At 41.0% G+C, this 26250-nt stretch overlaps 1 pseudogene; it reads right to left on the bottom strand.

Moving 5' to 3' along the window:
- Window positions 1-4554: 4554 nt before the first annotated feature.
- LOC119817083 lies at window positions 4555-25649 on the bottom strand (annotated as a pseudogene).
- Between the last annotated feature and the right edge of the window lie 601 nt (window positions 25650-26250).

Consider the following 26250-nt stretch of genomic DNA (forward strand, 5'->3'; position numbering starts at 1 on the left):
GTTTTGAAGTCTACTTTGTCTACTAAAATGGCTATGCCAGCATGCTTCTTAGGTCTATTTGCTCAGAATATCTTCCATTCTTTTACTCTGAGATGATGTCTATACTTGATGTTAAGGTGTGTTTCTTGGATGCAACCAAAGAATGGATCCTATTTTTGCTTCCATTCTGTTAATAAAATGTGTCATTTTATTAGGGAATTGAGACTACTGATGTTGAGAGATGTCAATGAGCAGTGTTTGTTGATTCCTGTCATTTTGTTCTTGTTGTTTTTGTTGTTCGTGGTGGTGATGGTATGTCTGTGTGTGTATATTTCCCCTCTTTCAATTTGCTGAGCTAATATTATTTATTTCTGTGTTTTCTTGGTTGTAGTTAAGTTCTTTAGGTTGGAGTTTTCCTTCTAGTATCTTCTGTAGGGCTGCATTTGTAGATAGATATTGCTTAAATTTGGTTTTATTAAAGAATGTCTTATTTTCTCCATCTATTGTGAGTGAAAAATTTTGCTGGGTATAGTAGTCTGGGCTGACACCTGTGGTCTCTTAGGGTTTATAGACCATCTAACCAGGACCTCCTGGCTTTTGGCATCTCCATTGAGAAGTAAGGTGTTACTCTAATAGCTATGGCTTCATGTGTTACTTAGTCGTATTCATTTACAGCTTTTAATATTCTTTCTTTGTTCTGTACATCTGGTATTTTTTAATATTTATTTATTTATTTATTTATTTATTTATTATGTATACAATATTCTGTCTGTGTGTATGTCTGCAGGCCAGAAAAGGGCACCAGACCTCATTACAGATGGTTGTGAGCCACCATGTGGTTGCCAGGAATTGAACTCAGGACCTTCGGAAGAGCAGGCAATGCTCTTAACCACGGAGCCATCTCTCCAGCCCCCTGGTATTTTTATTATTATAGACTTTGGGGATTTTTTTCTGGTGCAGTCTATTTGGTATTCTTTAATTTTCTTTTACCTTGATAGGCACCCCCTTCTTTAAGTGAGGGAAATTTTTTCCCATGATTTTGTTGAAAATAAAATCATTTCCTTTGACCTGGGTTTCTTCTCATTCTATTCCTATTATTCATAGATTTGGTCTTTTACTAATGCCCGGATTTCCTGGATGTTTTGTGCTGAGAAGATTTTTAGGTTTAATTTTTTCTTTTATAGAGGTATCCATTTCTTCTTTTGAGTCTTTAGTGCCTGTGATTCTCTCTTCCATCTCTTCTGTTTTGTTGATGTGGCTTCCTTAGGGGTTCCTGTTCAAGTTCCTAATTTTTTTCATTTCCAGACTTCCTTCCCTTTGGGTTTTCTTTATTGCTTCTATTTTCACTTTCTTATTTTGAATTGTTTTATTTCTTTCTTTCTATTCTTTGCTTGTATTTACATAGATTTCTTTAAGGGATTTATTCATTTTCTCTTTAAGAATCTCTATCATATTCATAAATGTTGCATTAAGGCCTTTGTTTTGTATTTCAATTATGTTGGAGTACACAGGTCCTATTGTGTTAGGTTCCTGGGTTCCAGTAGAGTCATACTTTCTTGGCTGTTATCAATTGTGTTTGTGCACTGGCATCTGGGAATCTAGGTTTGGGAAGATTGTAAGTCTAGGTACTGATATTGCTCTTGTCTTTGTTGGATGGGTGTTTTGTCCCTTGGTTTCTCTTGTCCTCCCTGTTGTTAGGAGGGTATGGTGGCTGTGTGGTACTTGGTAGGAAATATTTCTGGGCTCATAGTAGGTATAGACACAGGGAGCTTGGTGCAGGACAATTGTCTATATTCTGTCAATTATGTTTTAAATAAATGCTGATTGGCCAGTAGCCAGGAAGGAAGTATATGCGGGACAACCAGATAGGAAGTAGAGTCAGGTCAAAGAGAACAGGAGAATTCTTGGAAGAGGGAAGCTCCCTCTGCAGTCCTGTCCAGACACAGAAGAAGCAAGATGTGACTATGCCGCTGAAAAAAGTACTGAGCCATGTGGCTAACACAGATAAAAATAATGGGCTAATGTAAGTTATAAGTGTTAATAAGAAGCCTGAGCTAATGGGCCAATCAGTTTATAATTAATGTAGACCTCTGTGTGATTTCTTTGGGACTTAACGACTCTGAGAACTGGGCAGGACAGAAACCTCAGACAACAGGAGCTCCTGGTAAAATGTGTTTCTAGGCATGGGGAGCCCACCCTTAGGAATGGGGGTGGCCTAGAATGGGAGATATGAGGGCATGCAGGGAAGTAAGAAAGTAGTATGTTTTTCTAGGATCTGCTTAGTCCTCTGAGAATGGGGGCAGAGGGTAAGGAGAAGTCATTAACAAGCAATCTGTTACAGAACTGGAGATGAGACTGAGGGATTGTATATACAGGAAAGCAGGGAGAGTGGGTATCTGAAGCTCACCTAATTACTTTTCTGGCCTACTTGCTTCTCTGTCAGGCTTGGCTAGTGACTTCCTAGAGAATATTTGCTGGAGTTTGGGGCTGGGGTAACAGGATGAGTGGGGAGGAAGGCTGGAGAGGAAGATCTGTGTTATCCATTGGAGATGGGGGCAGAGAGGATGGGGAGGTCACAGCAGGTGGTGTGCTACAGATCTGAGGCAAGGACTGGAGGATTGTGTTTGGAGGAGAGGAAGGAGGTGAAAGTCTGCAGCCAGCTTACCCATTTTCATGGCTGGAGTCTATCTGATAATTTGTGATGCTGCTGCATGATAATGTTTGCAAGACAAAGGACAAGGTAAATTCTTGTCCTGAATAGCTCTTACAGATTCCGGGAAAATGTAAGCATTTTATCCACTATAAGTTTTTGTTCATATATGCTAGACATTCATGAAACTTTCAAAAACATTCAAAAATTTGCCTCACAAGCAAATCATTTTGATTCTTTGTTTATAAAGGGGAAGAGAAGTACTTTATAATTTCTGAATAAAAAAAAAAAACAAAGAGCCAAACAATGCACTTCAAGTGTTCTTATGAACAGAACAGCATTCTCCTCCCAGACATAATTAGGTAAAAAACATATACTCATCTAATTTCTTTGAATTGTTCCTGTTAACAATCTTCTAAATTGAAGCTCCTTACATCTAAACTTATTACATTAATTTCTAGTTTTTATCAGCTAGTTACATGTTCTATTCATAGTCTTTTGTGAATCATTGCCTTTTTGTTTTTAAAGATGGCCTATTTCGAGCCTTTGTATAGGTACATTCCTGTTTTTGTGACAAAAGAAAAACTTTAAAGCTGTCCCAAACAGAAAAATAATGGCTATCAAAAGTATGCTTTGTTTTAGTGTGAGTTTATCGTTACTGTATTTGTTTATTGTAAAGGTGGACATTTAGCGTTCAGTGCAGTTTTCAATAAAACGTAATTAAAATTTCTGTTAAAAAAACAAACAAAAAAAACTTATATCCATTTGATCCAAAGTTGGAATCCAAAGCTTTCCAGAAAATATAACCCATAAAACTCTGAGTGACTGAGCCCTCTCTACAGTCCAAAAGAGTCCCTGGCAAAACCGACAGTGATACTGCAGGAGTGGCCTGCGTGGGAGTCAGCATTGCCACTGCATTAGAGCTGGACCCGAAATGGCATTTATTAGTGACCAACAGTAGAAATTCCGAAGACTGAGACTAGAATACAATGGAAAGCAATATTTAATTTTCCTTAGGAGAATGTAAAAGCAATTCTACTCAGCTATAAGTCTTTGAAGACCCAAAACAGAAAAAAAAAACCACATGATTCTGTTATACTGAAAGCTATGGGCACCTAATAACTTTATACTTTATTAGACATTCAATTGTATTTTAATAAATAAAGACTGTCTGAAGATCTGAGAGTAAAACAGTCCCACTGGTCAGCCTGTAGGTTACGATAATACACACCTTTAATCCCAGTAGCCACACTGACTAGTTGCCATAGGAATCGGGTGGTGCATGCCTTTAATCACAGTGGTACATGCCTTTACCCAGCCTTAGAGAGGATTCTAAAATAGGAGAAAACAGCTCTCAGTCACTGCGTCATTCTGAGATTCCTGGAGGCAGGATCACCACTTTCAGACTGAGGTAGAGGTAAGAGCCAGTGGCTAACTGTTTTGCTTTTCAGATCTTCAGGTTGAACCCCAATTTCTGACCCTGAGCTTTTATTCATTGTGCTTCAGAACTACATAGAACATGTAACCCAATGTCCTTCATCCCAAAAGTAAAGTTTCAGAGTAGTATATTGACATCATATTATCCCAACCATTTATTTGTTTTCTTAAGTCTAACTCACACAGTATAAGCAGACATCTATTGCTACATAAAATTAGCATACAAACAACAACAGCAGCCAAAAAAAACTAGTTAGTAAAAAAGAATGAAGAGGTTTGTGTCACTGGATAAGAATATCTTCAAATGGCACAAGAAGGATGAGTTTTTCTGCTATTCTTTTCATTGTAAGTTGTTTATTGTAAGATAATTAGCAAACATCTTGCTGTCTTTATAATTCAGTGGATCAAGTTTCTCACAAAGACAGCAATCATTTGAAATCAGCTTTTTTTCCCTTCCTTACATCTTGTATAAGGCTGCAACTTGATTTTCATTCATCCACAGCAGTGACCCCAGAAACTGTTTCAATCACCTTCTGATGATAGTCTGATGGGCTTGATTGTGTGTCAGTCATATCAGAAGCCGTCATCCTGGCACTCTGCTCACTGGTGGTGGGCTCCTTCGGGGAGTAGTAGATGATGTTGGCCAGACTGTACTCCTGGTAATTCTGTAGCACATCAGCATCGATGTCATCATAAATGCTCATGCTCCCAGCAGTTCCAGTGGTAATGAGAACAAAGATGGGCTTCTCCACTGTCTTATGGGAGACAACAGACTTGAACTGATTAAAAGTGATAAAAACCTTTATCAAACTCATATCTATAATTTAACAGTTCAAGAGCAACCATTGATATATTTCTAAAAGCAGGGTCTTTTGTCCAATGTCTTTGAAATATCGAAAATGGGTCAGAGTGAGTCCTACAAAATATGCATCTTATTTTTTCACCAATTCCAACTAGTATAACTTCTTCCCAGTAGCTGTGAGGCTACCTCATTTTCCATCTGTTTAGCCAATGAGGAGTGAATAGCACCACAAAACCTTTCATCTAAGGGCACACCAGTAGGAGGTGTTTCCTCTCATCCTCAGGTCCCTTCACATCAACCTTGTCATTTAAGGTCAAAGAGCCTGTTCCCACTCAGCCTGGGCATAGCTGTCTCCATCTTCATAGACTTGGCAATTCTGGATATCTTTGACTGACTTTGGTCTCCTGGAAATGCCTTTCAAAATTACCGTTTTGAACTTGGATCCATTGTGGCTGCCTGGCATAGGCCTACAGCTACACAACTGTCTCCACAAGAATAGGGTGAAATCTTGAAGGACAGCAGGATTCAGCAGGATTCAGTTGGAACAATGCAAATGTTGAAGTTACTCCATCTTCTAACACCAGAATCATCTGGGAGGCAAAGATTTCTTCACTAACATGTCTGTTCTCTGAGCTGGGGAGGCTCTAGGCTGGTGTCAACTGGGTTTATGAATGAGATTACTTAACTATGGGCTTTCTGGTAACTTGGACTTCCTCATGACATAGTGGCCTGGGACTGTTGGACAGATGGATTTCTTAATTTTTATTCTTGTTTTTTCCTTTTACTTGATTGGGTTTAGAAATGACTAAGGTATTTGATAATATCACTTCTGGATGTGTCTATGAGGATATTCATTTTCTAAGATGATTAAATGATGAGGACTCTGTCTTAACCAGCAGTCTGTCTGTTGATGGATTTAAAGTTTTATGAAACCATGGGTTGGGTTGCTATGGTGTACTTATGAGGGTACATCTGGCCATGGCCTCCTCCTATTATTCCTCTTAGCCTTGTGGCTGACATGAGGTTCTTTTATGTCCCTCTTCCACAATGTTTCTCTTTTGCTTCATAGACTAGACAATGGAGCCAGTGAGCACACATTTAGGCCTCAGAAACCATGACCCCAAATGAGTCTTCTCTCCTTTACACTGTTTCTCTTATGTATTTGACAAGGAAGAAAATCATGACTAACAATGTGAAGAGTAAATGTTCTACAAGCTACATAATTTCCCCTGATCTATCCTGGGTGCAAGACAAAGTCACTTCTGGAACATTTGAGATTTTAAAAAAAAATGTATCATTGAGTCTATCCTCTGGCTGAGAGTGGGCAACTGGGCTCTGTCCTCAAAGGGAAGAGTATCAACAGCATTAAAAACAAGACTAGTTTATCTAAATAATTACCTTTTCTCACTCATTCTTGTAGACAGAAGTTTTTGTCCTCTCTGGACCTGAAGGTTTTCAGTCCCAAAGAAACACACAGATGCTTATATTAATTATAAACTGTTTGGCCTATTATCTCAGGCTAATTATTAACTAGCTCTTATAACCTAAGAATTAATACATAATTCTTGTCTATGTTTAGCCATGTGGCTTGGTACCTTTTCTCAGTGAGACATTCTCATCTTGATTCCTCTATATCTGGGTGGTGACTGTGTCTCTGTTTTTCTCTTCCCGAATTCTCTTTGATCATCCTGCCTATGTTTCCTGCCTGGCTACTGGCCAATCAACATTTTATTAAACTAATACGAATGACAAATCTTCAATTTACAAAAGCATTATCCCACAGCAATTCTTGTCTCAGTGGATAGCAGAGTAGAATATTAAGATGGTCTCACTTTTCTAGGATGGTGTCATCCAGTTGGTCTTCATTCTGAATTAAGGTTCCCACAGCACTTGAATAAGTCATTTGCAAATATGGTACCTGAGCCAGTAAGAGGGGTCAGGAGTTGGTAGAAGAGGTGATTAATAAAATCATAATCACCTCTTCAAATGAATAAGAAAATATTTTCTAGAAAGTTTCATTTCAGTCTCAAAATACACACCAAACAGACAAGTTTTATTCTGTACAAGCATGTGCTTCAACAAAAGTCAAATGAGTTTCCCTCTCAGGACATCCTATACGAACTACTGAACATCCTGGAACTTCCAAACATTTCAGATTTCTTTCCCTAATACCATTTCACAACTTCCATTTCTTTTTCCCTAGGTAGTTGACATTGTTTTCCTCTTTTGTTGTAAAAAAATAACTTTTCCATTTTCTATGATGGATTTCAATAAGAATTTGATAACAAAGCAAAATAAGATACAAAACACATTTATACCACACATCAAGCTCGGCTCCTCCAGGGCTGAAAGAGAGCAAAGTAAGTTATGAGCCATGGAAAACAGTCCTTCGAAATAGTTCTTTCTAAGGCCCTTACATGGGGTAGTATTTTCCAGAATTCACTTTTCAAATAAAAATTTTGATTTTTGTTTTTTCGGTTTAAATTTTTTTTCCATGGTTTATTTTTTTATATTTAAAAATTTCCATCTCCTCCCCTCCTCCTCTCCCTTCCCTCCCCTCCTTCTCCCCCTTCCCTCCCCTCCCCTCCACCCATACCTCCCCTCCCTCCCTCTCAAGGCCAAGGAGCCATCAGGGTTCCCTACTCTATGCTAAGACCAAGGTCCTCCCAACTCCCCCCAGGTCCAGGAAGATGATCGACCAAGCTGAGAAGGGTCCCATAGAGCCTGTCCATGCAGAAGAATCAGAGCCCAGCGCCATTGTCCTTTGCTTCTCAGTCAGCCCCCGCTGTTGGCCACATTCAGAGAGACGGGTTTGGTCGCATGATCCATCAGTCCTATTCCAACTGGAGTTGGTGATCTCCCATTAGTTCTGTCCCACCGTCTCCATGAGTGAACGCACCCCTCACGTTCCTGACTTTCTTTCTCATGTTCTCTCTCCTTCTGCTCCTCATCAGGACCTTGGGAGCTCAGTCCGGTGCTCTAATGTGGGGCTCTGTCATTTTCTTCATCTATCGCCAGGTGGAGGTTCTGGCGATCGTGTCTACTTCCAGTATCCAGGAGGATTACTATATCTTCTTTTGGGAGTTCACCTTCTTATTATCTTCTCAAGGATCCCAAATTATAGGCTCGATTTCCTTTAATTATGGCTAGAAACCGATTATGAGTGAGTACATCCCATGTTCATCTTTTTGGGTCTGGGTTACCTCACTCAGAATAGTGTTTTCTATTTCCATCCATTTGCATGCAAAATTCAAGATGTCATTGTTTTTTACCGCTGAGTAGTATTCTAGCATGTATATATTCCACAGTTTCTTCATCCATTCTTTCACTGAAGGGCATCTAGGTTGTTTCCAGGATCTGGCTATTACAAATAATGCTGCTATGAACATAGATGAGCAAATGCTTTTGTAGTATGATTGGGCATCTCTTGGGTAGATTCCCAATAGTGGAATTGCTGGGTCCTGGGGTAGGTTGATCCCGAATTTCCTGAGAAACCGCCACACTGCTTTCCAAAGTGGTTGCACGAGTGTGCATTCCCACCAGCAATGGATGAGTGTACCCCTTACCCCACAACCTCTTCAGCAAAGGTTAAAAAAATATTTGAATTTATTTAAAAATAAAGGGCATATTTTCCAAGATGATGTCAGCTTCAAGTAGAGAAGCTGCATATATGCTATCTGTTCTCATTACTGTCAGCTGAATTAAATTAACATTTTATAAGGAAGAAAGAGAGATTTGGAGGAAATATCAAAAATGATGAAACTTCTTTTGACTTGTAAATTAGATAGCCTTCTTAAGATTATTTAAAGCATGAAGTCTGTATTAAAGCCAACATATATGTAATTGCTCTCCATTTTTTATTTCATTTAAAAATGAGTTTTTACTGTGTTTGACTGATGGAAGTAATAATGTGACAGAGATGCAGAGAGAGGAAAATATATACATATTAAAGGGAAATACACATTTGTGAAGCAAGGAGACTTGTTGTTATTTATGTGTTTTCAATGGCTCTACATATCTTTGTAGACTTAACTCTGAGAAGTGTTCTATGCCTTGAGGAAACATCCACAGATGACCCGTCCTCCTTTGAGCATGTACAGTGTCTTCTCTTAGCTCCTAAGTGCCAAGACACGGTGGTCCAAGGAGTAAGAGAAACTTATTCCAATATTCACGGTCCCCTTCTGCATTAGCACTTCACCCTCTCCCCGCTGAAAGGCACAAGCTTTCATCATATTTAGCCCATAACCACCCCCCATCTCTCTTGTATATATCTAAGCAAACCTGATCGCAGTAATAAATTGATAGAATTTTTGAAATCATACTTGTTTATATTTACAAAAACAACTGCTGGCAGTTGCCAGGCCCTGTATCTGTGCCGCCATCCACATTGGATAGAGACTTTTTATCTGTAGTGAGCCATGGTTAATACGGAAACTCATGGCTGTTCAAAATGCTGAAAATAAATAACTGTTTGTTGGCACAAAATAAAACAACTATGTTACCCATTCTAAGCTCTTGGAAAGGAACATCACAAAAACAAGAGGTGATGAGATAGTAAGAGCTGGAGGATGGGGTTAAGCATTACAAAAGCTGTGTTCTAGATATGACATGGCTGATATACTCATGAACGCACAGCAGCTATGGCTACCTGTGTGCACGCACACACACACACACACACACACACACACACACACACACAAAAGACATGAAAGGATGAGGAGGAGGATACTTGACAAAAAGAAGGGGATCGGTAAGAGTAGAAGAGGGGTAAGAAGGTAACAAGGGTGAACGCTTTCACAATACAATCTACACACATGGAATTGATGGAAATTAAATTTAAAAAGCATTTGTCATAGAAATGAATTAAATTATTTATGAGCAATGTGCACAACTGATTGTCACCATAGTCACAATAACAGTTAAGTCTTTGTATTGATCACTGCAAACAGATCAGATGCTGTGATTTGTATCTGTTCTTTTGTAGAAAAATTAGAATTTGCACATACCCATGGAAAGAGAGATATGTATACATATACACGTGTGAGAACAAAAGATCTCTCATTAAAATCATTTGCAGTTCCATCTCCCAGCTAGGTGACTCCTCTCAGCCTATTGGTATGTGTTCCATTTGATTTGTCTGGGCAAAGGTAATTGGAATAACATCCTATTTTACACTCTTTCATAACTTGCTTTATTCCCTTTGTACACTGTATTTTCTTTTTATATAAAAATCCTTCCTCATTTTCCAGTGGCTGTTTAGCATGTCCTTATAGTGAAGTAGTCTGATTTATTTAACCAATGTTCCCTTTCCAAACATTTAAATGGGTCTTAGTCATCTTTGTTGCTGTTTCTTGTGACATACAAATCTATAATAAACATTCCAGAAGCCATATTCCTTCATACAATAATGGTTTGATCACTGTACTTGTTCGGTTATTCCAAGTTTAAAAAGTCAGAGCAGACATTAAAGAACCATAGTTTGAGGAATATTTCTATATGACGAGAACCAAAGACCTTATGAAATGACGGGAGGATGGCATAAGGAGTGTTTGTTTGTTTTACTGTTACTAAGGCTTGCCCAGCATCCCTGAAAAACACACTGAGTACTAAAACCAATCTATTCCAACGACTCATATGGCCAGGCTTGGCAGAAAGAATACATCTTTTGAAGAAGCTATGACTGGGGAATACAGTGATCTCAGGAGGCTCCGCAGAAGCTGAGTTCCCGTCTGCCTCTTTTGGCAATAAAATCAAATCCTAGCTGCCACCGTCATTAGCTCACACCTGATATGTCTTCTACGTCCAGTCCTCTCTGAACATCTGTCAGACTGTTCCTTTTTACACACTCAAGGATGTTATGTAATCTGTGAATATATACCCATATGTTTCATATTTAAAATGTAAATTTCATAATTGGGTCAAAAATTCTCCAATCTTTCTGAACCAAACAAAACACATTTATCTGATTAACATAATCACAAAATTATGTTTTGTTTGTAGAAACATTCACGGATACAGTCAAATGAAGTTTGGTTTCCTTTTCTTCTGCTGATGGTATCTTTCTGATGAAGAATGTTCGAGGAAGCAAAAAGCAGAATTGGCAAACACACATTAATTATTATTCCACCAGAAACTGAGTTTATTCTAGAGATGCTCCGAGGTTCTCAGGATTCGCTCACCAGCACCTGCAGATCATCATTTTCTGGACCACGTCTACTTCCCGTTTCCGTTGAAATAATCGTGGTTTCATCTTATGGTTGGCTGTGTTTCACAGTTGGCAAAATGCTGCAACATGTAAGGGTCTCTCAACTGTCGTGAACTGGAAAACCTGCAAACCTGGATTTTACTAACTCCCTGATCCACCCCCTCCCCTGCAACCCAAGCATGATTGTCAGTAAAACTGTGAACACTTGGGACAGCAGAACAATTGAACATAAACGTTAAAAAGTGTATTGTGTTTCCTTGTTTCTGCCTTCTTTTCTTTCTAAATCCAGAGGGATGGGGGTAAGCCCACAAAATGCAAGGATGATGTTCTCTTTGGCTGAAGGAAACACAACTGAGTAGAAGTTGGCATGTACTGTGGCGATACTTTGAAACTGCTATTATTGTAGCTCCTCAAGAGAAAAGTGTATTTCTGAATAAAGTATTCATTATAGCAAAAATGCACAAATATATGTATCTCTGCCAATACCAGAATCAATATTAACTATAAAATCAGTTGACTTAGGCCTGTAACAGGCTGGGGAGAGAACTCAACTGGTGAGGTACTTGCTATACAAACATGGGGATCTGGATTGGATCCCCAGAACCTGTGTTAAAAAGCTAGGCGTGGTGACACCAGCTTGTAATGCCAGCTAGTTGGTGAGTTCTAGGGCAGTGAGAGACCTTGTCTCAAAAAAAAATATATGGACAGCATATTGAGAAAATATGTATGAGGTTGATCTCTGGTCTCCACATACACTCACACGTGAATACACATTCAGAATCATGCACACTTATGTGTTAAGATGTGTATGAACATGCATACGAACATGAAATAATTTTTTAACTGGTGGATTTCTGCTTCACTTCCAATCCATTTACCACTGCTCTCTATAGTTTTCCTTATTATAACATAAAGGTTCCAGTTTTAGGAAAGGGGAGTAATGGAGTACTCTCCAGCAACAGCCAGGGAAACAACCACGTTAAGAGAAAATGGGTTGGTATCTTTAAGAAAAAAACATGCAGAACTGGAAAGATGGCTTAGTGGTTAAGAGCCCTGGCTGCTCTTCTGCTCTTCCCGAGGTCCTGGGTTCATTTTCCAGCATCCACATGGCAGCTCATAAAGGGCTGTAACTGTAGACTTGTGGGATCTGATGATCTCCTCTGGTATGCAGGTGTAGAGCAGACAAAACACCCATATACATAAAATACATAATCAAATAATCTTAGAAAGAAAAAAGGAGGGGGAAGGAGGGAGAAGAAAAGAAAGAGTGGGGGGGGGAAGGAGAACGGAAGAGCAATTGAGCAAAGCAGCCAAGAATGCTTAAAAGTTCTTGTGTCTTAGAAGACTGGACGTGGAGACACATCTTATTCTGGATGAGATGAGGCTATGGGGTGTGGAGAGCAGGTGAACACAGAGAACAATAGAACTTGGGATCTATGTGAACATCCCCATTTCCAGGTACCCGTCCTTGCTGATTATGATGAGTACTATTGACTTTTCAACTTGATGTAATCTTGAATCACCACAGACACAGGCCTACAAGCATGTCTGGAGGGGGGTAGATTTCCAGACAGCATCAGTTGAGGTGGGAATGTCTGAGCAGGGGCTGGATTTCCAGACAGCATCAGTTGAGGTGGGAAGACTCACTCTAACAGTGGGTGTCACCTTTCCATTGGTTGAAGTCCTGGGCTGAATAAAAGGAGGATGTAGTCTGAGCATGATAATTCCTCTCTTGGCTTCCCAACTGAAGGTGTAGCCCCACCAGCTGTAGACTGACTTTCTTTCCTGACCCCAGCCCCAAATAACTACATGGAGAGTTTTCATTAATTATGAAAGCTTGGCTTTTAGCTTAGGTTTGTCCCAACTAACTCTTACAACTGAAATTAACCCATTTATATTTATAAAAAACTCCATTCTGTCACATGGTATTAGCTCTCATCTTGTACCTCCTATTTTCCCTCTGTCTGGCTAGCGACTACCCTTCTTCCCCAAGGCTCATGGCCTTATTCCCATGCCTCCCACCACCAAAACGAACTGTACGTTCAAACTGCACCAAAGTCCTTCTGACCTCAGTTAAGTTGCTCTCATTGGGCATTTTGTCATAGCAAAGAGTAAAATAGCTAATAAAGGGATAATAAGGCATTTTTGCAGTAGGAGGTGTTTGTTTTATAGATTACCTCATTAATCTTTGAGACCAAAACTAAAACTAAAACCATTTAACTGCAAAACCATCCTCATTTTCTGCTTGATTTCCATTTTATAAAATAGTTGAATTTAGTCTCTCTCCTCTCCACTCTCGTGTGTGTGTGTGTGTGCGCGCGCGCGCGAGCATGTGTGTTTATTTGATTTATAAGCACATATGTAGATGAGTTCATGTGCTTATGTCTCCATATGTATAGAGGCCAGTGGAAGATGTCTTCTCCTGCCCAATTACTCTGCCTTTTAGTTTAATTCTTTGAATTCTTTGATGATTTTCTACAATGTGTTTTAATCATGTTCACGCACGCCCAACACCCCCACCCCCGCCCTGTAATTTTGAGAAGGAGCTCTCACCGAGACTAGAGCTATATTGTCACTCAGAAAGCTAAGTCATCCTCCTGTCTTCATCCACTGGGGTTAGAGGTAGCCTGCTTACTTGACCACACTTAGATTTTTAGGGGGGAACTGAGATCCAAACTCAGGTGTTCATGCTGGCATAGCAGGTGTTCCTACCCACTGATCCAACTAGCCCCTAGAAATTTTTTTTAACTCAAAATCTGAGAATTTGATCCAAGTGATAAACTGGCCCCAGGTTCAGAAATTTCATGGTTAATCGGGGAACTGACAGACCTTGCAGATGGCCCTGTGAAAATAGCTTCATCGCAGACTTATTTCGTAGTCTGATCTTCTAAACAGCTGGGTCATCCACGGTAGTGTCGACCCTATATGTGCAACATGGTAACAGAACATACACACACACATGCACACACACACACGCACATGCACACACACATGCACACACACGCACGCGCACACGCACGCACACACGCACACGCACGCACACACACATGCATGCACACACGTGCACACGCATGCACACACGCGCACACACACACGCACACACAAACACACGTTCCTTCTTGGACTTTTTAACATGCAGCAGCAGCACTTGGGAAACTCTTGCCCAGGGTTCTGGCTCCACCCCAGCTTCATGCTCCTTCTTTCCTTTTTTACCATGAAGAAGGAAGCCTAATCATCTTTTACCAAATGTTTTCCATAGCCAGAGGACTCATTGATGGGAAATGATAAATCCCTAGCAACATAGACTTCTAACAGATGGTGGTAAAGGGGTTTGAAAATACTTCAGAACCTGCCTCATTTCCATTCCCCAAATGCTCTCCTGCTCAGGCCCTGCCCCCACCCTCTCTGCAGCAGCTCCTTTCATTGTTTCCAACGGACCCATTTAGTTATAATTTATACTTCCGTCTGCTCCAAAACCAGATCCAAATTACCCACGGAACAGGAGCAACTCCAGAAAGGAAACGTGCATTTCAAATGTGTCCCTTTATCCTATTGGCTGGATATTCCACTAAAGACAAAGAGAAGTGACAGGCTTTCTCTGTGCTCGGTTCTCCTTGAGACTAGAGCTGCTCGCTCGAGGGAGACTGCTTCTGCTGTAAGGGACAAGCTCGGCTCACTCAGAGGAGAGAGGATTTTATTTTAGTCTGGGATGTAAATTAAAAAATAACTATACAGCTTAGCATTAGGTAATAGAAAACAGACACCCCAAACCTCTACAAGAATCCTCACCGTATAATGCATGATTAGCAGGATGTTTTTGATCCATTAAGTTTAATTCTACCACTGTACTATTTAAGTGACTTCCAGTTACATAATAGAAATATAATTTTAGATATAGATGAATACATATGGCATAAAAAGTACATATATGTTTTATGTATTTTTTATAAAATGTATCTATGTTTAACTCTACTTTCTCCTTAAAGCCTAACAATAACCTTGTATTGGCAACTCACATCTTCACTGTATTTTACAGGTGTAGTAACTTAGAGAGGACAGAGACATCCTTTCCTTCCACTCAATATCTCATATCTGGAGCTGATGCTTAGGACAGATTCCAAAAGCAAGATGAACATCACCTAAGGAGCAATATCTCAAATTTCCATTTGACCTCTATGCACATAGTTATACATGTACACACACATGCACACACACACATGCACTCACACACATGCACTCACACACACACACACACACACACACACGACTAGTGAAGGTGTCACTTTGAAGATTTTCCTTAGCAAAATGTGGAACTGACTCCCACTGACTCTGCCGGGGGAGATAAGATGGTAAGTATTATTCCTTATCACCATCTGACCTCGTCATTGTGACATTCTCTCTGTCAGCCAAGTAGGTAGCTGTCACATAATGGCTATCCCCAGAGATCACAAGACAAACTTGGAGAACCCTATTCTATGCCAATCAGAAGAGTAAACACTCCCCCATGAAGGCAGATACTCCTGAAAGTAATTTAACAAGAAATCATCTCTAAATATTTCTCTGATAAAACCTGCAATTTCGCAATATAGAGAGTGTGGCTCATATGTTTGAAGGCTTAGATACCATGGAGTGGAACTGTTTGAAACAGATTGGAAGGATTGAAGCTATGGCCTTGTTGGAATAGTCATTGCCTTGCCTGGGGACCAGGATGTAGCTCTTAGCTACTGCTCCAGTACCAAAATTGCCTCCATGCTCCTGCCATACCCCTGCCATGATGATAATAGACTAACCCTCTGAAACTGTAAGCCAGCCCCCAATTCAATGCTTTCTTTTATAAGAGTTGCTTTGGTCATGGTGTCTCTTTCTAGCAACAGAACAGTGATTAAGACAAATTAAATTAATGTGTGGACTGATTCAAAATGGAATGAAAATGTGTTGCCCTTAGGGCAATGTCCTACCTACCTAAGCTTCCAAGTGTGAAGAGGAATTAAAGGAAAGTTGAAGCAGCAAAGGAAACTTTTAATGACTAAATGCTTATGAAATGTAATTCAAAGAGAGGCACAAGTTTCAATCCAAGCAGGCAGCAGGAGTCAGTAGCTTTGGCCAAATGGTTCTGGTCTTAGAGTCAAGTAGAACACAGATACACAATAAGGGTTATGGAATCTTTTTCCGTGCTTAAGGAAAGTCATCGGGACCAATCATTCATCAGGGCAACCCCTACATGGAGGCCCAGAGAAGCCATTACAGGAGACTGTGAAGGTGAACCTGGACTACACAGAAATCTCCAAGATGTTGGAGATGCCAGAGTCATGGGATATCTGCTAATGGGGTAGGAACCAGTCAGAGAGAAGTGTACTGTCGTCATCAAAGCTAAAAGGAGTTGTGTTATTTAACTTCTGCATAGTGACTGCACCTTAATCTACTGCTATCTCAGCCAGCAATTGCAACTCTGCTGCTACCAGCCTGCTTCTCTAGCAGTGGCCTGGCTGCTCAGACCACAGCCTGGTAAGAATTCTGTTCCTGTAGGTATCAGCCCTGTCTTTAACTAAATCTGTATCATTCCAATTATGAATAAGACTTGAGATTCAAAGGCTGGAATGAGAACCTGCCAGCTCAGAAAGGCTGAATCCTCTCTCCTTGCTGGCATTCATAGAAAACCATTGCTTCTACTTGGCCAAACCAATAAACGCTGCACTACTCCAAAGCCGGCCTTACTACTTCCTATGTTTCTATCCTTCCCAGAAGCCCTCTGAAACTCTAGGATTACTTTCTGTCAACTAGTTGCTAACAGCCTCTAAGGTTAATTTTATTTAATTAATGCAAATGCAAACTCAGTGTTCACAGTGTGATCAAATATCTCCCAACAGAGTTGGAGATCTAAAGAGTACTTTGACAAGGAGATGCAGAGTTTGGAGTTTTCCCTCCTGGATCTCAGGTTAGCTTTGGTCCAGTATTATCTCTCTACGCTCCCTTTCCCATGTTTTGAAATGCTAATGTATATTCTGTGCCATTGTATGCTGGAAGTATGTGATCTGCTGGAAGTATGTGTTCTGCTTTTATTTTTTTTAAATTTTAACTTCACAGGGGTTTACAGGAAAGAAGTTGCCTTGAGTCTCAGAAGAGACTTGGAATTTTGGACATCTGACCAGTGTTGGGACTGTGAAAGACTACGGGGACTTTTGAAGCTGAACTAAATGTGTTTTGCATTATGATTTGGCTACATGCCTCTGGGGCCCAGGGAGTGAGGTAGTTTGAACGAGAATGGTCCTCATAGGTTAATACTTTAAATGCTTAGTCACCAGGGAGCCATGACTAAACATTTGAGAGTGATTAAAAGGATTGGGAGATTGGGTTTTTTTGGAGTAGATATGGCCTTGTTAGAGGAAGTATGTTATTGGAGGTAGGCTTGCATGTATGTGTGCGTACATGTGCATGTGCGTGCGTGCGTGCGTGCGTGCGTGTGTGTGTGTGTGTGTGTGTGTGTGTGTGTGTGTGTGTAAGTCAGAGGTCAGTGCCACTGTCATCCCCAATTTCTCTGTCACTGAACCTGAAGAAAGCAATTTTGCTATACCTGTTCGGGTGATCCTTGGCAATCTGCCTGTCTCTGCCTCCCCAGTGCTAGGATTACAGGAACACACCACTGTACTTGGTATTTTATGCCATTGGTGGTGATATGAACTCAGGTCCTCGAGCTCACGTGGCAAGCGTGTGTGTGTTTGGGCACAGGTGTCTGTGGATATAGAGGGCAGAGTACAATGTTGGGACAACTCCTCAGGTGTCCACCGTTTTCAGGACAGGACCCCTAACTCACCTATGGCCTCACCATTATTGAGGGTCTCTTCTCAGGTGATTTTAGCTTTTGTAAGGTTGACAAAGCTAATTATTACACCTGGGATGTAGTGCCTTAGGGACCCCTGTGCTCAATTCATAATTCACATGATGGAGAAGGGCATGTAACACTCCGTGATGTTGGAGAACATGTACTTCCATGTCGGGAGGATGGAGATACACCTTTCAGCTCTCTGTCACTTTCTAACTATGTGACTTTCAGCAAGCCTCTTAAATTTGCCAAACCTCCACTTCCTGTCTATGGCATGCAGAGCGTCAGGGACACTGTGAGGTCTTTATGAGGATTAAATGAATGTAAAGCAAATGTAAAATAATGCAAAGTACTCAATAAAAGTGATCTTTTATTACAATCTAATGACAATTATATTACTATTAATTAAATTATAATTTAATTCATGGCAGACAGTGCTTCTGTGACATATTCAAGGTCAGATAATCAGACAATGGCAAGAACAATACTTAAAAATAGCTCCTTCAGTCCTGGAACAATGCCTACATGTGTGTAGGATGTGAATTCTTTCCCAGTACAACTCCAGCCAAATTCAGATTTCCTTATCAAACATAATTTTCTTCCTAATGCAAACTTGATTATTATTCTGGACCTAAACCAAATCACTTTTCTGATTCCAGTTGCTCTTGGTCATATAGTCATTGCCCATTTTCCTTTTAGATTGAAGGGTTTGGAGAATTTCCCTAAATCATATGTCCTACCAGAAAGCAGGCTCAGTGGTCTAGTTTCTCTAGATAAACCCTGTACTCTTTAGTATATTAGTCGCGGTTCGTTAGAGAAACATAATCTATAGAATGAGTATCTCTCTCATGTATGTTTGTGCATCTGTGTGTATATATATATGTGTGTGTGTGTGTGTGTGTGTGTGTGTGTGTGTGTGTATTCTGGAATCCTTTGGTTAATTGCTTCTGTAAATCATGTTCTTCTCCTGACTCACCATACTCCCTTCCCCTCAAGAAATGCTCTTTCCCTCTGAATCTCTAATTCCACACTTAAAATTCATCGATGTGTTTCTCATGAATTTATACTTAACTCCATATATATATATATGATATACATGAAATAGATATAGATATATAGATTAAATATAGATTAGATATAGATATAGATACTTATTATTATTAGACTGACTTACAGGCTGTGGTCCAGCTAACCCAACAATGGCTGGCTATGAATGGAAGGTCAAGAATCCAGAAGCTGCTCAGTCCATGAGGCTAGGTATCTCAGCTGGTCTTCTGTAAACACTGGACTCCCAAAGAAGTAGGCTCTAATGCCAACAAAGGAATGGACTTGCTAGTAAGGCAAGAGGAAGCAGGAAAAGAGCAAAAGCTTCCTTCTTCCATGTCTTTTTTTTCTCATTTTTTTATTAAAGATTTCCATCTCCTCCCCTCCTCCTCCCCCTTCCCTCCCCTCCCTTCCACCCATACTCCCACTCCACCCCTCTCCAAAGACAAAGAGCCATCAGGGTTCCCTTCACTATGTTAAGTCCAAGGTCCTCCCAGCTCCCCCTAAGTCCAGGAAGGTGAGCAACCAAACTGACAAGGCTCACAGTGAGCCCGTCCATGCTGTAGAGTTCATGTTCATTGCCATTGTCCTTGGTTTCTCAGTCCTCCTCCACCATAGAACCTTCACCTGGCATTGGATGGAGAAAATGACAGAGCCCCACATAGGAGCACCGGACTGAGCTCTCAAGGTCCTGATGAGGAACAAAAGGAGGGAGATCATGAACAAGGAAGCCAGGACCGCGAGGAGTGCTTTTACCCATTGAAACGGCGGGACAGATCTAACGGGAGACCACCAAGTCCAGTCGGAATGGGACTGATGGAACAGGGGACCAAACCAGACTTTCTTCCATGTCTTTTATGTAGACTTCCAGCTGAAGGTGTGGCCCAGATTAAAGGTGTGTCTTCCAGCCTCAAGATCCGGATTAAAAATTTGTATTTCTACCTCAAAGGGCTGGACTCGAAGTGAATTCACCCACTTCAAACCAAGCAAAAAATTTCACAGGTATGCCCTCCATTTCTGGACTGTAGTTCATTCTAGATGCTGACAAGCAAGAATAGGCATCTTACTTAGCAAGCCTGTAACTACTGTTGGTGCCTATTGACCAAGTGAAGAGGGAGCTTTATGCTTTACTGTAAGGAAGGAACATGTTGCTGGCTTCTGAAGCCATACTCTTCTGTATCTCTGAAGCATACTGTTTTTCTTCCCTGCATCTAGCCTGCTGTGATTGGGCAGAGCAGAACTTCACTCAACCATCTTACCACCTTGCCACCATGGTGCCTTTTTTGTCTCCAGTCTCTTTAAAAACTAAGAAGCTCTTTTCGGCAGCCCCACAACCCACCTCATCCTTGTGTTCTCAGCCTCAACAGAGTGGGAACTGGCAGCTCTGATATTTCCCACTTAATGATTCCAAGTTTTCCATGAAAATCTCTGATTCTTTCGTGCTCTGGGCGAAGCAGGTGTATCCAAATAGGCAAGAGAGCTCAGCTCACTGTTATGTTCATCGTGAGCATGTCTTCTTGTCGAATCTGGTTTTGAAAAGTATATGCATTGAAGACAGACCCACCAAGGGACTTTTTGCCTTAATTCTCTCAAATAATCTGCTGACTTGACATTTATCAAGTGTTATATCCCTTGGAAAATGTTAAGATTCACGTTGCAAAATGTGTTCCTGGTATTTCTATGATGAACTTGTATGGTCCATCTTCCTGAGGAGAGTGCGGATTCTGCTAGTGTAGCTTCCAGGAACCTCGTAGGAGCTCTGAGCCCTTTGACATGTGTACACACGTGGCAATCTCCCACAGTACTCACTGGAGAAAGATTTAGTTTGGGCTTCTAAAGAGATGGGAATCCCAGAGAGTTTGTGAGTTGGTGGCAAAACCAAACAATTCTTTCTGGGATCTTTGATTTAATTGCTTCTATAAACCATGTTCTTCTCCTATCCTACCATACCTCTGCCCCTTCAGAAATGCTCTTTCCCCCTGAACCTCTAATCCCACACTGAAAATTCAACCCATGTGTTTCTCATGAATTTATACTGAACTCCTCAGAACCTGATGTAAGACCCCCTGAAACCCAAGCAGGCTTCTAGAGCTCCCCTTCTCACATGCTCTCCCTGACCATTTACGAGAGAAAAATTCATTGATTGCCAAGACTGTATTAAAGACCAAGCCTACAGTTTCCAAGTGACCCTCTAGTCCAAGTGTACTATCTCAATCCGCTATGAATTTTGCTTCCTCTCTGAGAAATGAGAGACTTTGTCTAAAGGCAGCTCCTGCATCTGTTTGTTCCCGGCAGCCCCAAGAAGGGTGCCATTAATCCACAGGCTCTGGGGAGGAAGCGTATGCATTTATTGTCTGCTGTTTCTCCCTCCAACTTCTCCGCCGGTGCCATACAGCTGTGTTTCTGTGAAAACAAGGGTGCCAGAAAAGGAGAAAAACACTGTTTATGAGGCTGCGTAGATTGGTGAGTCATCGCATCTCAACAGCCCTGAGATGTGCGCAGCTGACTACTTATGCAAATGTCAGAACGGTGTGTGAGCAAAAGGTTCCACAGTACCGTGACCTGGAGCTTTATGACTAATGAGGCAGTCGCTTCCATTTGAGCACAGAAACAAGCGGTTGGCTTTTTTTTAAACCTCTCTTTCTTTCTTTCTTTTTATGACTTCTCATAATTGTCCCTAATAATACAAAAATAATTCAGAGACTTTATCTTCAGGAGGTGTAGGCATCAGGTAAATTTCCTGTTGTCTTTGTGTCTGGAAGGATGTTCCATCTTTCTGGCTTCTTAATAGTATAGTTTGAAGACATGAAGCCCTGGGTGCCTCTTTGCAAAAGAAAATCTCTTAAATTTGCCTGCTTCTGAGTGCTTACTATTCTGCTGGAATGTTTTTAAATGTAATTGTTGTAACAATAAGAAAAGGAATATGATTTTTTTTTAAAAAAAGCCTTTTTGGTTTTAGTATGAACTAGGTAAGGCAGACGTAGCACAGATTAACACTGCTTTCGGTTTGCAAAAGATGTTTTGTTTTGGTACATTATAAAAATTCAGAATGAAGCAGAGGAGCGATTTCTCATCATAATCTGTATTCCTGTAGGTTTTTCATTTTGTGATAGAAAATTTGGTTTGAATGAAAAAATAAATGAAACATAACTGAATGTGTAAATATAAATAAATATAAATAACTCAAGAAGCCTGTGAACCAACGCAAACTTGAGTTGGTACCAGTACATACACACACACACACACACACACACACACACACACACAGAGAGAGAGAGAGAGAGAGAGAGAGAGAGAGAGAGACAGAGACAGAGAGGGAGGGAGGGAGGGAGGGAGGGGGAGAGAGAGTCGCACTTATTTGAAGTAGTCATGGTCAAAGGTCAAAGATTCTGGTGTGTATATATCTTATTTGAAGTAGAATTTAGTGTTAAATCTTGCCTCTTAACTTTAAAAATCTCAGTTTAATAAGCATTTTTAAATCGTGTGTGTATTCCTCTGAAAATTTAACAGTATCTGGGGAGACATGAATAGGTAAAGAATTTGTGTTGCAAGCATTTGGACCTCAGTTTAGATAATCATCAGAGCAGATCTATAATCTCAGTGCGGTGCAGGCAGAGACAGGAGGATTCCTGGAGCTCATTGCTTGGGTAGTCTAACCAAATTGTTGCCTCCCAGGTTCAATGAGAAACCCTGTCTCAAAGATGGGAGGCTTTGGAAGGAGATACCTGGCCTGGAACTGCCCATGCATGCGTATGTGCTTACTCTTTAATATGTTCTTACATACACCATAGATAGCACAGACCACCAGACAGACAAGGAAGGGGAGAGAAAGGAAGGAAGGAAGGAAGGAAGGAAGGAAGGAAGGAAGGAAGGAAGGAAGGAAGGAAAGAAGGAAGGAAGGAAGGAGAGTTAGTCTGCCTCTGAAAAAACTCCCAGGAGTTTCACCCAGCCAATAAATGTGTGAGTTGCTATGGAGACCTGCAGGGGATTTTGTTTCCTACTAAGGGGTTGCAGTAGATGTAAGCATAGTAACAATTTCTTCAGTGATACCCCTAAAATGCGTAGGCTTCTTCCTCCAGGTAACCTCCAGGTAACCTTGAATCGTCTGCTTCTCTTCTCAGCATCACCCATCAACCCCAAGGAAGGTTCTGACCTGTAGATTTATAGCACGCCAGCATCTTCCACTGAGATTTTATACCAAAACATGCTCCGGAGACACATCCTGGGGACAGATGGGGAGAAGAGATGCTTTGTCCGGGCCACTGTGGCTGCTGATTTTTCAGTGTCTACTTTGACAAATGCGATGCTCTATCTTCTTATCAATATTGAAGTTGGGCCTTGTATTTGGTCCAGGGCTACTTCGGGTTTGTCTGTGAGGGTATTTAGAGTGAGATGAACATGTCCATTAGTGGACAGAACAAAGTGGGTTTCCTCCCTACTGTGGGTGAGCCTCATCCAATCCACGGAAGAGCTGAATAGACCTACAATACTAAGAGCACTCCCCTCTCTGCCTAGATACCTGTCTGTGGTCTGGAACAGCAGCTTCTCTCAGGTCTCTCGTGTCTTCATCTTTCTGAGCTGTGGATGAGAGCACAGGCCACCAGTGACACCGGGTCTCCAGATTATCCACTGCCGATCTTGGAAAGCATTGATCTCCATGATCACTTGAGACATTTCCTTCTAATAGGCACTTTTCTTTATTATTCTTTCACATTTTATCATATGTATGACCTAGGCAAAACAATGGAGTTCACTATGACATTTTTACAGATATACATAATGTATCTTTTCGCATACTCTCCGCCATCACCTTCTCTTATCCCGTCTCTGTACACTGCTGCTCCTCTACCCTCAAATTGCCAAAAACCCCAAGCCTAAATTCCATACATGAGAGAAAATATAGATTTGTCTCTTTGAGTTTGCCTATATAGATCACTTCCTTTTTTATATTTTTATTTATTTTTTGATGACTTTATACGTGTATATATTTTAATCACATTCCCTTCCGTTACCCTCTCTTCTTCCCCTCCCACCCTCGCTGACTCCCTCCTTCCTAAAGAGTCCTGCTTCCATTCTTTTCTTTTTTTGTGACTTCCTGGGTTTAATCAGGGCTGCATGAGTGAACGTGGCTGGGGCTTATCTACTGGAGCGTGGGTGACCTTCCAGCATCTCTGCTGATGATCAGAGCAAATCCCCATCCAGAAGCCCTTCCTATTTTTCCTTCACAGACACGGGGTCCTGAATTTGAATGCAGCACATCACATGTGTGCCTTGTTGCCTACCAGGCTCCTGCACTAACAGAGTTCTTCAGAAAAATAGAATCAGTCAAGAGTACATGTGGGTGAATATGAGTATATTTGTTTCTTAGAGAAAATGAGATCCAGCCTGGTGGATTAGGTGGTTAGTTCCAATGTAGAAAGGGCCAACCAGATCTGCAGAAACTTGACATGCTGACAAAGGGTTTGGAGAATAGTGCCGTATTTCCTTCTCGGAAGATCCTCCTGAGAAGTCTCCTCCTCTAAGCCTTTCAGGCCATCTCACTTTTATGTTCCCCAGCAAGTGGGATGATGGAAACAGGCAGTCAGCTTCCTGAGGACAGCAGCTCTTGCAGCAACCCTGGCCAGTAAAAACCCCTCCTCCAGATGATCCTGCCTTTGCCTTATGACAGGCTGGCAGGGAAGAATTGCTTTGCTGTCCCTTTTCCTAAAAGAAATCTGTTCAGACAAGTGCCAAAGTAACTGTGGCAATGACATCAGGGAAGCCATCGGGAACTGACATGATTTTTAGAAAAGAGGAAGCAAAGGAAGAGAGGAAGATATAAAGGGAAGAGGAAGGATGGAGAGGGAAAGAGGGGAGGAATAACAGAGGAGAGAGAAAGAAGGAGGAAGGAGATGAAAGGGAAAGAAAAAGGAAGAAAGAAGAAATGGAGGAAAGGAAGGAAGAGGGAGGGAAACACAAGAAAGAAAGGGAGGAAGGAAGGAGAGGTGGAGTTCTCTGTAAATACAAAGGCACGATAGCCTAACCTGGTGGCACTGGCTTGCAACTCCTGATTGGAGAGGTGGGGACAGGAGGATCCCAAACTGAAGTTCAGCCAGGATTACAAAGTGAGTTCAAGTCCAGCCTGAACAACTTAGTAAAAATCTGATTCCAAATAAAAACAGAAAAGACAGTTCAGTGGTAGAGTTTTCTCAGCATGTGTGAAATTCTAGGATCAGTTCCTCGGTGTCAGTAAATAAATGCCTGAGCAAACACACACCAATCCTTCACATATTCATAAAATGCATTCCTCAGAGATTAGCTAAAAGAGGAAAACAGTCTGCTGTCCTTTGCTAAATATGTCACACATTCGTTTGCACCAGCATGGGAAGAGAAGTTAATAGAGAAGTGATGATTAATTTATGTATTAATTACATACTCTTCAAAATATTAAAAGAAAAAGATACAGCATAGCAGCATCACTTTGGAAACAAAAGGGAGCAGGCTGTGTGGTATGAAGCAGGATTGGCAGATGTGGTCTTATTAACAGCCCTTCCCTGGTTTGCACAACTCTGCTTCTAAGTAGAATGAAGAGCCCACACTTTACACTGAGAATGTAGCTCAGTTACTACAGAGCTTACCCAGATGCATGAAGCCTTGATTCCATCCCCACCATCACATAAAACAGGCACAGTGACACGTATTTGTCATCCTGGCTCTCGGGACATGGAAGCATGAGGATCAATAGTTGGTGATCATACTCAGCTACAGGGCAAGTTTGAGGCCAGCCTGCACTACAGGAGGCCCTGCCTCAAAAAAAGAACCCAAACCTAAAACAAATGAATGAACACACAAACAAACAAAAACCATTCTCCCTGGGTACAGCCCCTCACCCCATCCTATGTCTTTAGCTTAAAGAAAGACATGTCCACATTAATACTATAAAGCCACCGTTCACTGGTGTCTTGTGCTGGTATTATCAATAGAATATTCCTTGGCTACCAGCTTGAGTTCTCTGCTGTGAAAAAGCAACTGTCTCTAGCACTGTTAAGTCATTCATTCTTTCCCATAATACTGAGAACACATGACTGTGCTCCCTAATGACTGAAAGACATGTTGCAGGGAGAAAAATAACATAAAACATGACATCTTTGGGCATTCTGTATAAATTTTCTATTTTATAGTTAGAGAAACTATAAGAGCAGAAAGATGACAAAATTTTCTGGGAGTTTTCTGGCCATATGTGGCAAAGTTAAGACTAGAAGCGGTATTTTGGCTCACCACCCTCTGCGCTCTCTCTCTCTCTCTCTCTCTCTCTCTCTCTCTCTCTCGCTCTC

The sequence above is a fragment of the Arvicola amphibius genome, chromosome 6 (assembly GCF_903992535.2).
Source record: "Arvicola amphibius chromosome 6, mArvAmp1.2, whole genome shotgun sequence".
Lineage (NCBI taxonomy): Eukaryota > Metazoa > Chordata > Mammalia > Rodentia > Cricetidae > Arvicola > Arvicola amphibius.